Source organism: Pongo abelii, chromosome 20 (assembly GCF_028885655.2).
Source record: "Pongo abelii isolate AG06213 chromosome 20, NHGRI_mPonAbe1-v2.0_pri, whole genome shotgun sequence".
In the NCBI taxonomy this organism is placed as follows: Eukaryota; Metazoa; Chordata; class Mammalia; order Primates; family Hominidae; genus Pongo; species Pongo abelii.
The window spans coordinates 57,295,359-57,307,144 of NC_072005.2; positions in this window are offsets into that span (position 1 = coordinate 57,295,359).

The window sequence follows — 11,786 nt, forward strand, 5'->3', positions numbered from 1 at the left end:
TGGACTGCCTGACTCTACAACAGGGGTTGCAAACCTTTCCTGTAAAGGGCCAGATAGCCAATATTTTAGGCTTTGTGGGCCATAGGGTCTTTGTGGCAACTCTGCTGTTATATGTTGAAAGCAGCCATTGATATAAACAAGTGAGGGTGGCTGTATGCCAATAAAACTTTATTCATGGACACTGACATTTGAATTTCATGTAATTTTCATGTGTCAGGAAATATTCTTCTTTTGAAGAATTTTGAAGATTTTACACCTTTAAATGGTGTAAAATCATTCGTAGCTTGTGGGCCATGTAAAAACAGGCAGCAGGCCAGATTTGGCTGGTGGGCTCTGGTTTATAGCTCCTTGCTCAAAGCCTCCCTCCTTAGTCTCCAAGCTGTGCTTGCTCCTGGAAGAGGTGTGAAGTGTGGCAAAGGAGGTTGAGAATTTGAGGGTTGAAATGGCCTTTTAATACAGAAGAAATCGCCTGAGCAAAGAAAGATCTTGTGGCAGGAAAGCACAGGGTGCCTTTTGTTTGAATGCAATTTATGTTATCTAATCAGGTTATGCACTTAAATGCTATAAAATGGAAACAGTGCACAGACTCTACAGTGAAGTCTCCCCACCGTCTCCCCCCACCCACCCACTGCCTAGTTCTCCTCTTCAGAGGCATCCTCTGTCCTGCAACAATCTGGGAGTGCCTGCTGAATCAGGGTGTATAGAGCTTCCCCATTCTCCTCTATGGGACCAGGATAAAAGTGGGATGTTTGGGGCTCCAGAGATAGATGGGAAAAGAGGTGAGGTCAGCCATGAGAAGCCCTCTTACTCCCAGCCCTCTGCTGTGTGGTTGCTTTCCTGTCTCCCCTAACACAGTCTCGCGATCAACACCAGTGGCCTCTTCATTGACAAATAGAGGTTTAACCTGGGCTGTACCTACTTCTGAGTCTCTTTGCCCTGACCACAAAATCTACCCTCCCTGGTCCTGTCTTTGGCCAAACCATGTCAATCAACTTCCCAGGAGCCTTGTTCTCCACAGCTCTGTCATTTCTCTGCAAAGTCCCCAGGTGAGCTCATCCACTCCTGCCACTCCCGCAACTTCCGTCTCTGCTCTGGTGCCTCCCCACTTTCCTTCATATCTCTACTGCATCCTGAGACTCAGACCTGCACAGTTAGCCCCTGGTGGTGGCACTGGCATGCTTCAGCCTCTAGGTGAGGATCCCGAGTCACTTCGCTGACTCTTTTTCTCACCCATTGCCCCCCATGGTTCAGTGAATCTTGCCAATTTTGCTTCTTGAAAGTTTTTCAGACCATTCCCTTCATCCTTGTGGCCCCTGCCTCGGCTCAGCTCATCCTTTTTTTAAAATTATTATTTATTTATTTATTTATTTATTTATTTTTTGAGATGGAGTCTCACTCTGTCACCACGGCTGGAGTGCAGTGGCGTGATCTCAGCTCATTGCAACCTTCGCCTCCCAGCTTCAAGCGATTCTTGTGCTTCAGCCTCCGGAGTAGCTGGGATTACAGGTGCCTACCATCATGCCCAACTAATTTTGTTTATTTTTAGTAGAGACACAGTTTCACTGTGTTAGCCAGGCTGGTCTTGAACTCCTGACCTCAAGTGGTCTGCCTGCCTCAGCCTCCCAAAGTCCCAGGATTACAGATGTGAGCCACCGCACCGGCCGTTTCTTGCTTGGACTCTCTCACCCCAACCTCATGTCTGGACTCCCTTCCTCTAATCCCCTCATTCTTGAATCCTCCCATGCTAGCCCCAGGTTTAACCTTGTCTCTCCCCTTCTCGAAACTCTTCCATGGCTCCCCATTGCCATCAGGCTTTCCATTGTGAAACCTTTGCAGATTGCAACGGAGGTACTGCATGATCTGGTTCCTGCACATCCTTCCAGCCTCAGAATGCTTTGCCCTCTCCAGGTCATCTAGCTGCCATCCTAAGCAATCCGTGTCTGGTGGAAGAGATGGTGGCTGGGCTCAGCTGTCTCTCTCCAGCTCTGGGAGCTTTGGTTCCTGCAGCATCATTGTGCATCTCTGAGGGCCGTTTCCTATATCTGGTGCTTGTTACTGGCAGCACTTGCTTCCCCACCCCTCGAAGGGCTAGAAGCTTCCCTGGGTAGAATTTCTGCATGAAGAGAGTTCGTTCACCCATGGAGCCTACTGAGGAAAGGGATTTTTGTCTGTGGTTGGTTGGTTTGTCTGTTTTCATTGTAGTGTATCAAACAGTCCTTATTTTGCCCTAAGTCCAGCTCTGTCCCACTGCCTTCTTGTTAGTTTTTGCATCTCCTTACTAAATGGTAGGTCTTCCTGGGTTCCCACAGCAGCGCTAATAAACTTTGTTGGCCAGAGGAGGCCCCAGGAAAGACTCTCTGTTGGCGACACTCTCTGAAGGGCCCTCTGTTTCTCTTTGATCTTGTCTCTCGTTCTCTTCATCCCAGGAGCCTTTTATGTGAGTTTCCACAGCTCCTCCTCGCGCCCTCTCTTCTCTCTGCACTTCTCGTGGCTCTCCCCTGGTGTCTTGCACACCTTGCTATTCATCCCAGTCTGCTCTGAGCCCCAGACAACCACATTTCCCCCCTTCTCAGTGATAGAACCACCATCATTATCCAAATTAGGATTCTAGGAGTCAGATAGATGTTTCTCTATCACCTACCACATCCTGTTTGCAAGATGTCTTGCAAACTTCCCTTCCTGGAATAGGCTAACTTCACCCCCCTTCAAACATCCCCATGGCCTCTGCTCCTAATCATTTCATCCTCTTCCTCTTCTGCTCAGACCTCCACTCTGGTTTCCTCTCCAACCTCTTGGCCTCCACTCTCCTCCTCTCCCTAAAGTCTCCCTCACATCACCCCAGAGGGATATCTTCTCCCACCAAGAGCTGACTCTGCCCCTCCCCCTCGCTCTTAATCCTTCCAAGGCTCCCCAGTGCCCTCAATATAAAGTCAAGACTTTTTTTGATATGTAAGCCTGCAAGATACGGCTTGCAACTATTCTTCCAGAGTCATCATGCCTTGATACCTACCTCTGGGGTCATTTAGCTGACTACCTGCCCCACATTTGAACGTCTCTGAACGTTTGTCACCTGGTAGCCCAATCCTCGAGAGGAGAGAAACAGGCCTGCCAGTCTTGCCCTTCTCCTTTATCTGTTTGTGCTCAGCTGTGGGGCCCTGGACAATGCTCCTCACTCCTCATTCCCAGGGCAAGTCTCCAGCTAACATGTGGTAATAGGTGAAGACATTTTTGTCTATTTTGTTCAACAAGAATCATACCTGACATATAATAAACTCTCAATATATGTATTCAAAAATTAAAAATAAAGCTGTTACCTGCGAAATCTCTGCCTGTAGCCCAGGTCTTTGTTCTGACCCCAGCATCCTCCTAATGGCCCCGTTGTCTGTGAAGGCATTTTCAATGCTCTCCACTGTGCTAGATGGTGAGCCCATAGGGACAGAAATTGGGTTTGTTTTGACTCCTAGAGTGACTTGGTAAATATTGTTGATATAGGATAAGGCTCAGAGAAACATCTGTCTCAGGTTGATAGGACCCCAAGAAACAAAACTGGCAAGTTGGAGAATCTAGCTCCTTTACAGCTAGCAGTAAGCGAGCCTACTCTTTGTCCTGGAGGGAGACATTAGCCCATCCCTCAGGGTGGCTCCCTGCAAACACAACCTGAGAACTAGGCCAGGTAACGAGATCTCAGAGCATCATGTTTTGGGCAATACCCAACGAGATGTGTAGGAAGACGGGAGGCTCATGGAGATCTGTCCTTCCCAACAGGCTGCCCTACTCTTCTTAGATGATGTGGGAAACTGCAGAATCCTCTCATCAAATTCTCTTTTACCAGCATACACAAAGATTCCACCACTTGTGATCGACGTCTTAGTCAATAAGTCTGGACCATTTTGACTGGTTTCCAGTCAGAAAACCAGGAGGATGTGGTGAACAAAGAAACCCCAGTACTCAAACATTTCACAATTCTTTGCTTTCTCTCTTCATGCTTTGTTTGAAGAAGTTGAAAAATGAGATGACTGGAAGAAAGGGACATGATAGTTAAATAAACCTTCCTTTTCTTGGTCAGACACTATAAATCTATTGCACTTTCTCCTGTCTAACAGAAGTCAAACTTTTCTCTTTTTTGAGATGGTGTTTTGCTCTTTTTGCCCAGGCTGGAGTGCAGTGGTGCCATCTCAGCTCACTGCAACCTCCGCCTCCTGGGTTCAAGTGATTCTCCTGCCTCAGCCTCCTGAGTAGCTGGGATTACAGGCGCCCGCCACCACACCCAGCTGATTTTTGTATTTTTAATAGAGACGGGGTTTTTCCATGTTGGCCAGGCTGGTCTCGAACTCCTGACCTCAGGTGATCCGGCTGGCCTACTGATGACAGAATCTGTTGCTCCCCAAATCCTTTTCTCTTGGGCAAGCCAGACCTTCTCACCAGCCCATGTTATATGGCTGCCCTCTTGGCTCCAGGCTTAGGTTTCATGCTTGTGGGGTCAGACCCCTCTGCAGAACCGGGTAATACTTGAGCTCAGGAGCTGATGGTGCTGCAGTTCCATGGACAGCACCATCCCTGCTGCCCGGGGCTTACCAGGTCTACCCTGTCTTGGGGGGACACCTATGACTTTGTGTGGCCCTTCCTTCATCTGCATCTCAGACAAATTCGTTCAAGATAAGGTTGGAGGGAGGAGAGAGTTCATTGTATCACAGCACATAAAGGATCAGGGTAGATACACATTTCTAGGTCCTTACCCTACAATCCTAGGGATGTGACCTCAACTATCCTGATGTGTGATGTCTTCTAGAGCTCCTGTGATCACCAGCTCAATGTCTCCTGTGGTGGTGCAGCGCGGTTGGGGGCCAGGATTCCCAGTCCTCTGTGCCCAACACGGGGTCCAAGGAGGGTCCAGGACTTTGGATACTTAGTGCCTGGTTCCTGGGGACCAGACTGAGGAGGGGACAAGAGGAATTCCTCAACCCACCTTCTTTGCTGTTTTGGTGGCTGTAGAAGGATGCAGGGCCACCACCCCACTTCACCTCCTACACCGATGTGGGAACTGTTCCATTTCTGTACCAGACACTCCAGTTTTGTTTTTGTTTGTTTGTTTGTTTGTTTGTGACGGAGTCTTGCTCTGTCGCCCAGGCTGGAGTACAGTGGCGCCATCTCGGCTCGCTGCAAGCTCTGCCTCTCGGGTTCATGCCATTCTCCTGCCTCAGCCTCCCAAGTAGCTGGGACTACAGGCGCCTGCCACCACATCTGGCTAATTTTGTTTTTGTATTTTTAGTAGAGACGGGGTTTCACCGTATTAGCCAGGATGGTCTCGATCTCCTGACCTCGTGATCCACCCGCCTTGGCGTCCCAAATTGCTGAGATTACAGGCGTGAGCCACCGCGCCCGGCTGAGACACTCCAGTCTTCTAGACATCATTGCCTTTCAAGGAAACAGCACAGGTAAGAATCTTCCTTCTTCGGGGCTGGTTAGGAATGGGGTCGCTGCCCACCCATAGCAGAGCTGGATTCGAGGCTCATATGATGAGAATGATGAGATTTGACAGAAGAAGTTCTCATTCCACCACAGTCAGGTTTTTGCCCACAAACCTTCGTTTAAAAACCATAGTCAATCCAAGATCACCACCACCATTCTCTCAGACCTCACAAGTTGAAGACTTGGAAACTGAGAAATGGTAGCATCAGCACCAAATACTCAGAGGACAGATGCCGGTGGGGAATCCCAATCCTCCAGACTTCTGTTCTGGTCCTGGAGCCTGAGACCCCTCGGGGGAAGGGGCGCCTCAAACACTTGTTCTTGTGGATCAACTGTATCTCTAGTTAATAGATTACAAGTGACTTTATGCAAATTCCTTAGTATAGGGAAAGAAATGCAGGCTTTAGAATAAGAGAAACATGGATTCTATACTAGTTCCTCCACTTACTAAGAGGGTGAAAATGGGCAAGTCACTTTACCTCTCTGTGCCTCAGTTTCCTGCTTGTAATGTGAAAAATAACAAGCCCCAGCCCACAGGGATGGCATGGCACATGCCAATCACCATACCCAGGTCCTGGCACAAGGTGCAGGTTCTGTGTATGCTGGTTTCTTACCCCTTGAATAGTAAGGTCCTGGGGTCAACTTATCCTGATGCTAGCAGTGCAAGTTCCCCAGTGCATTAAATGAATGCCCAACATTTAAATAAAAGGAGATGAAACTTCATCAGCAATGTCAAAACCAGCAAATGAATAAAACATCGCACCACACACTTCAAAATGGGGTCAAGTAGGAAGGACACCGAAAGGTGTGGGGTGGCACTAACAACTTTCTCCCCCCGAATAGTGGGAATAGTGGGGAGGAGTCCCCAGAAGCAGCTATGGAAGAAAATTTGGGTGGAATTAACCCTGAGAATTTTCCGAGATGCCCCCACCCCCATATGCACATGTGCCCACTCATATGAGTAGACAAAGCTGGCTAAAATAAACAAAAAGAATTCCAGAGAAGAAGCCTTACATACTACTGGGGCCATATCAGAGGATAACCAGAAGTTAACATCTTTTAACACCCTGTTTTGAGTTGAGGTCATTGAGAAATTCCACTCTAAAAAATACGCAACATAAGTGCATATACATACCAGAAGACATGTTCATAGCAGACTCCTCATAATAGCCCCAAACTGAAAATAATCTCAAAGTCCATCTAAAAATGAAGAGTTACATAGTGTTCAGTATATGTACAGAATGGAGATCTTTCAGCAGTGAGAATGAATGAATTATTGACAGGTGAAACATCATGGACAAATTTAACAAACAGAGATTGAGCACAAGAAGCCAGATACAATGGCTGGGTGCAGTGGCTCACGCCTGTAATCCCAGCACTTTGGGAGGCCAAGGCAGGTGGATCACGAGGTCAGGAGTTTGAGACCAGACTGACTAACATAGTGAAACCCCATCTCTACTAAAAATACAAAAAATTAGCTGGGCGTGGTGGTGGGTGCCTGTAATCCCAGTTACTTGGGAGGCTGAGGCAGGAGAATTGCTTGAACACAGGAGGCAGAGGTTGCAGTGAGCTGAGATCGTGCCACTGCACTCCAGGTGGGGGGACAATGCAAGACTACATCTCAAATAAATAAATAAATAATAAAAAGAAGAAGAAGCCAGATACAAGAGTACACACTGGCCGGGCGTGGTGGCTCACGCCTGTAATCCCAGCCTTTTGGGAGGCAGAGGTGGGCGGATCACAAGGTCAGGAGATTGAGACTATCCTGGCTAACACTGTGAAACCCCGTCTCTACTAAAAATACAAGAAATTAGCCGGGCATGGTGGCAGAGGCCTGTAGTCCCAGCTACTTGGGACGCTGAGGCAGGAGAATGGTGTGAACCTGGGAGGTGGAGCTTGCAGTGAGCCAAGATCACGCCACTGCACTCCAGCCTGGGTGACAGAGTGAGACTCCGTCTCAAAAGAAAGGAGTACACACTGAAAGTTACATAAAAACACAATACAGACAAAACTAATCCATGATAATAGGAGTTATACTGGTGACTTTGCGGGCGGGGTAATACCTAGGAATGGGAACTGGTGAGGCTCCTGGGTGTAGGTTGTTGTTACAAAAATGTATTCATTTCATAGACATTGATCAGGCATACCTTTATAATTGGAACAGCATTCTCTGTGTATGTTTTGCTTCAAAATCTTTTATTTTAAAAGACTATAAGAGGAAGCTTGACACAGTGGCTCATGCCTATAATCCCAGCAATTTGGGAGGCTGAAGTGGGAGGATCACTTGAGGCCAGGAGTTTGAGACCAGACTGGGCAACATAGTGAGATCCCTGTATCAGAAAAAATAAAAAAAAAATTAGCCAGGTGTGAGGGTGTGCACCTGTAGTCCCAGCTACTGGGGAGGTTAATGTAGGAAGATCACTTGAGTAGGTCAAGGCTGCAGTGAGCTGTGATCGTGCCACTGCACTTCAGCCTGGGTGACAGAGCAAGACCCTATCTCAAATAAAAGAATATAAGAGAATACTTCACATATATATTTGCTAATTAATTTTAAAATTTACATAATATAAAAAGATTATTGCAGAAATATAAATAACTGGGACTGTCTCAAGAAAAAACAAAACAAAAAAAACCCCAAATAGTTCTATTGTCTTAGTCCGTTTTGTGTTTCAGGTTAAAGGAATACCTGAGGCTGGGTCATTTATAAAGAAAAAAGGTTTATTTGGCCCATGATTCCGATGTTTGGAAAGGTTTGAGATTGGGCATCTGGTAAAGTCCTCAGGCTGCTTCCAGTCCTAGTGGAGGATGATGGAAGAGGGGGCTGATGTGTGCAGAGATAACACGATAGGAGAGGAAGCAAGAGAGAGGGAGGGAGGTGCCAGACTCAGAGATTGAGCACCAACTCACTGGCAGGCAGGGGCATTCATCTATTCCTGAGGAATCCACCACCATGACCCAAGCACCTCCCATGAGGCCCCACCTCCAACACTGGGATCAATTCTCAGCAGGTTTGAGGGGACAGACATCCAGACTACAGCACTGATATTCATATAGGAATTCACTCGATAGCAAGCATTGATTTCCAGGGAAGAAATTCACCAGTAAGTTCTTCTGAATATGCAAGGCAGAAATATTTCCACGTTTTCATGAGCACTTCCACATGTGGAAGTCTTTCTGCTGGTGAAGGACACATTCGCCAGCAAACTCTGAGGAGTCTTTTGCTTTCCCTAGACCTCACTGAATTCTGCACAGCAGGGAAGAGGGGAAGGCTGATCTCAGAAAACCTCCCATCTCTGGCAGTGGGGGGTCTGACACTGCACTTATGTGCACGATTACCATTTTGTCCAAACCCTGTGGCTTCCTGTTGGAGTTTACCTTTGTTTTTCCCAGACTATGACTATTCTTCCCACATGGAGGGACTCTGTGACCAGACTGTCCCGGGGCAGTGCCTGGTGCTCATGGCTCAAGGCACAATTCTGCTGGGGCTAGTGCTGCTGCCATCCACGTGGTGAGAAAGTAAGTGGACCCAGAGGGCTCCTGAGCGGGGAGCGGGGTCAGTGTCTGAGCCTCTCCTTCTCTCCCCAGGGGCTTTGGCTTAGGGTCCAGGAGATGGCCTTAGAGTGCAGGAGCTGGTGACGGTGCAGGAGGGAATGTGCAGGAATGTGCTCTGCGCTGTTTTCTACCCCAAGTATTACTGGGCAGGATCCGGCCTAGCTCATGGTTACTGCTACCAGGACGAAGCCACTCCTGGAAGGAACGCTCCAGTGGCTACAAACAACCCCAAACAATTGCAGGAGAAGAACCAGGGCCAGTTCACCTCGTTGGTCGTCCCCAGACCTACGGCTGCTCCCTGAACCTCAGAGATGCCAATGAGGTGGATACAGGGACGTACTTCTTTCAGGTGGAGAGAGGTTATTACATGAAATACAGTTACGGAAATGAGAAGTTGTTCTTGCATGTGACAAGTAGAGGAAAGTCCCAGAAAAGGAGCTCTTTCTCCTCATTCGGGGTCATGGGAAGCATTCAGGGGCCCTGGGGTGGGGCTTTGGCACAGGGAGTGCCCCCACTCCCAGAAACAGGAATCAGCCCCTTTCTCTTTTCGAGTGCTGACCCAGCCACCTGAGATCCATGTCCAGAAGAGCTGCAATCAGGTGACCCTGGAAACCTGACTTGCGCCGTATCACGGGCCGGTGAGAAGGGAACCCCACCAAATTTCTTCTGGATAAGAGAAGCCACCAATTTTACAGTCTCCGAGACCCCTCTTCCCGACCAGTCCTCAGTTCTCAGCCTTATCCCACAGCCATGTGACCATGGCAGCAACCTCACCTGTCAGGTGAAGTTCCCCCGAGCTGGTGTGACCACGGGGAGAACCGTCCAGCTCAATGTCTCTTATGAGTGGTGGATCAGGACACCCATGCCCGGGCCCCTGAGAACAATGGGTGTCAGGAGGGAAGGGAGGTCAGAATCAGGAATTCTTTTTTTTTTCTTTTAAGACAGAGTCTTGCTATGTCACCCAGGCTTGAGTGCAGTGGCGCAGTCTCTGCTCACTGCAGCCTCCACCTTCCAGGCTCAAGCGATCTTCCTGCCTCAGCCTCCCAAGTAGCAGGGACTACAGGTGGCACCACCATGTCCAGCTAATTTTTAAATTTTTGGCAGAGATGGGTTCTCACTGTGTCACCCAGGTTGGTGTTGAACTCTTAGGCTCAAGTGATCCTCCTGCCTCAGCCTCCCAAAGTGTTGGGATTACAGGCGTGCGCCACTGTGCCTGACCAGATAATGAGTTTTTTTGTTTTTTGTTTTCAGATGGAGTCTCGCTCTGTCACCCAGGCTGGAATGCAGTGACACGATCTCGGCTCACTGTGACCTCTGCCTCCTGAGTTCAGGTGATTCTTATGCCTCAGCCTCTGGAGTAGCTGGGATTACAGGCACCTGCCACCATGCCCGGCTCACCCTTGCCTGGCTCAGCTTTGAGCTCTGTCTCGATGCCTCTCCTACTTTCCACCCCTTGATCCTCCTCTTATGCATGGCGTCTCTCTTCCCACATTTACCCCATTCAGGATGCAGCACTTTCTCCAAATGTCACACTTTTCATCCACCGTACTCATGAGCCAGTGGGTGCTGTAACTTCCCTTCCTGAACTGTGTCTCCCGTCATGCCCTCCTTGCTTAGTCCCCTCTCCTCCATCAGCATAACCAGGCCCTTTGCTGTCTTTTTTTTTTTTTTTTTTTGATGACGTTTCACTCTTGTCGTCCAGGCTGGAGTGCAGTGGCAGGATCTCGGCTCACTGCAACCTCCGCCTCCTTGGTTCAAGTGATTCTCCTGCCCCAGCCTTCCGAGTAGCTGGGATTACAGGAGCGTGCCACCATACCTGGCTAATTTTTGTACTTTTAGTAGAAACAGGGTTTCATCATGTTGGTCAGGGTGGTCTCGAACTCCTTGACCTCAGGTGATCCACCCGCCTTGGCCTCCCAAAGTGCTGGGGTTACATATCTGAGCCACCATACCTAGCCTGTTTGCTGTCTTGATCATTGTTCCATGCCTCTCCCCAGCCTCCCATCTTCCCTCCATGCTGTGCCCCTGATACCACAAGCCCAGAAAGACCTTCCTGCACCCAGTACCAGCCCCACCCCTTCCTGGCCCAGATTCCCGTGTGACTCCTCGGCACCCACAGTCCAAGCTCCTCAGCTGGTCATGCCTCAACACCTCCATGTCCCCTTGGAAGACTCCAGATATATGTGCAGGTCCCTTCATCTGACAGGCTGTTTCAGAGCCTTTGCACATCCCTCGTCCTTCACTTGTGATGCCTGTCTGTCGTGTGTCAATATGACCCACTTCCCCTTCCAATCTCAGTTCAGCCTCCTTCCCTCTAGGGTCTGTCAGCTAGTGTGGACTCCGGGATTTGTGTACATAAGAGCATGAGCCAGGCCAGGCTTGGTGGCTCATGCCTGTAATCCCAGCACTTTGGGAGGCTGAGGTGGGCAGATCACGAGGTCAGGAGTTCGAGACCAACCTGACCAACATGGTGAAATCCCGTCTCTACTAAAAATACAAAAATTAACCTGGCGTGGCAGGCACGTGCCTGTAATCCCAGCTACTCAGGAGGCTGAGGCAGGAGAATCGCTTGAACCTGGGAGGTGGACCTTGCAGTGAGCCGAGATCATGCCACTGCACTCCAGCCTGGGTGACAGAGCGAGACTCCATTTCAAAAAAAAAAAAAAAGTGCATGAGTCAAACAGTCATGTGTCTTCTGTCTCATTCCGAATGGGAGGTAAGGGAGAAACTGACCTCTCAGCACCACTCTCCCTGCTTTCTCTGTT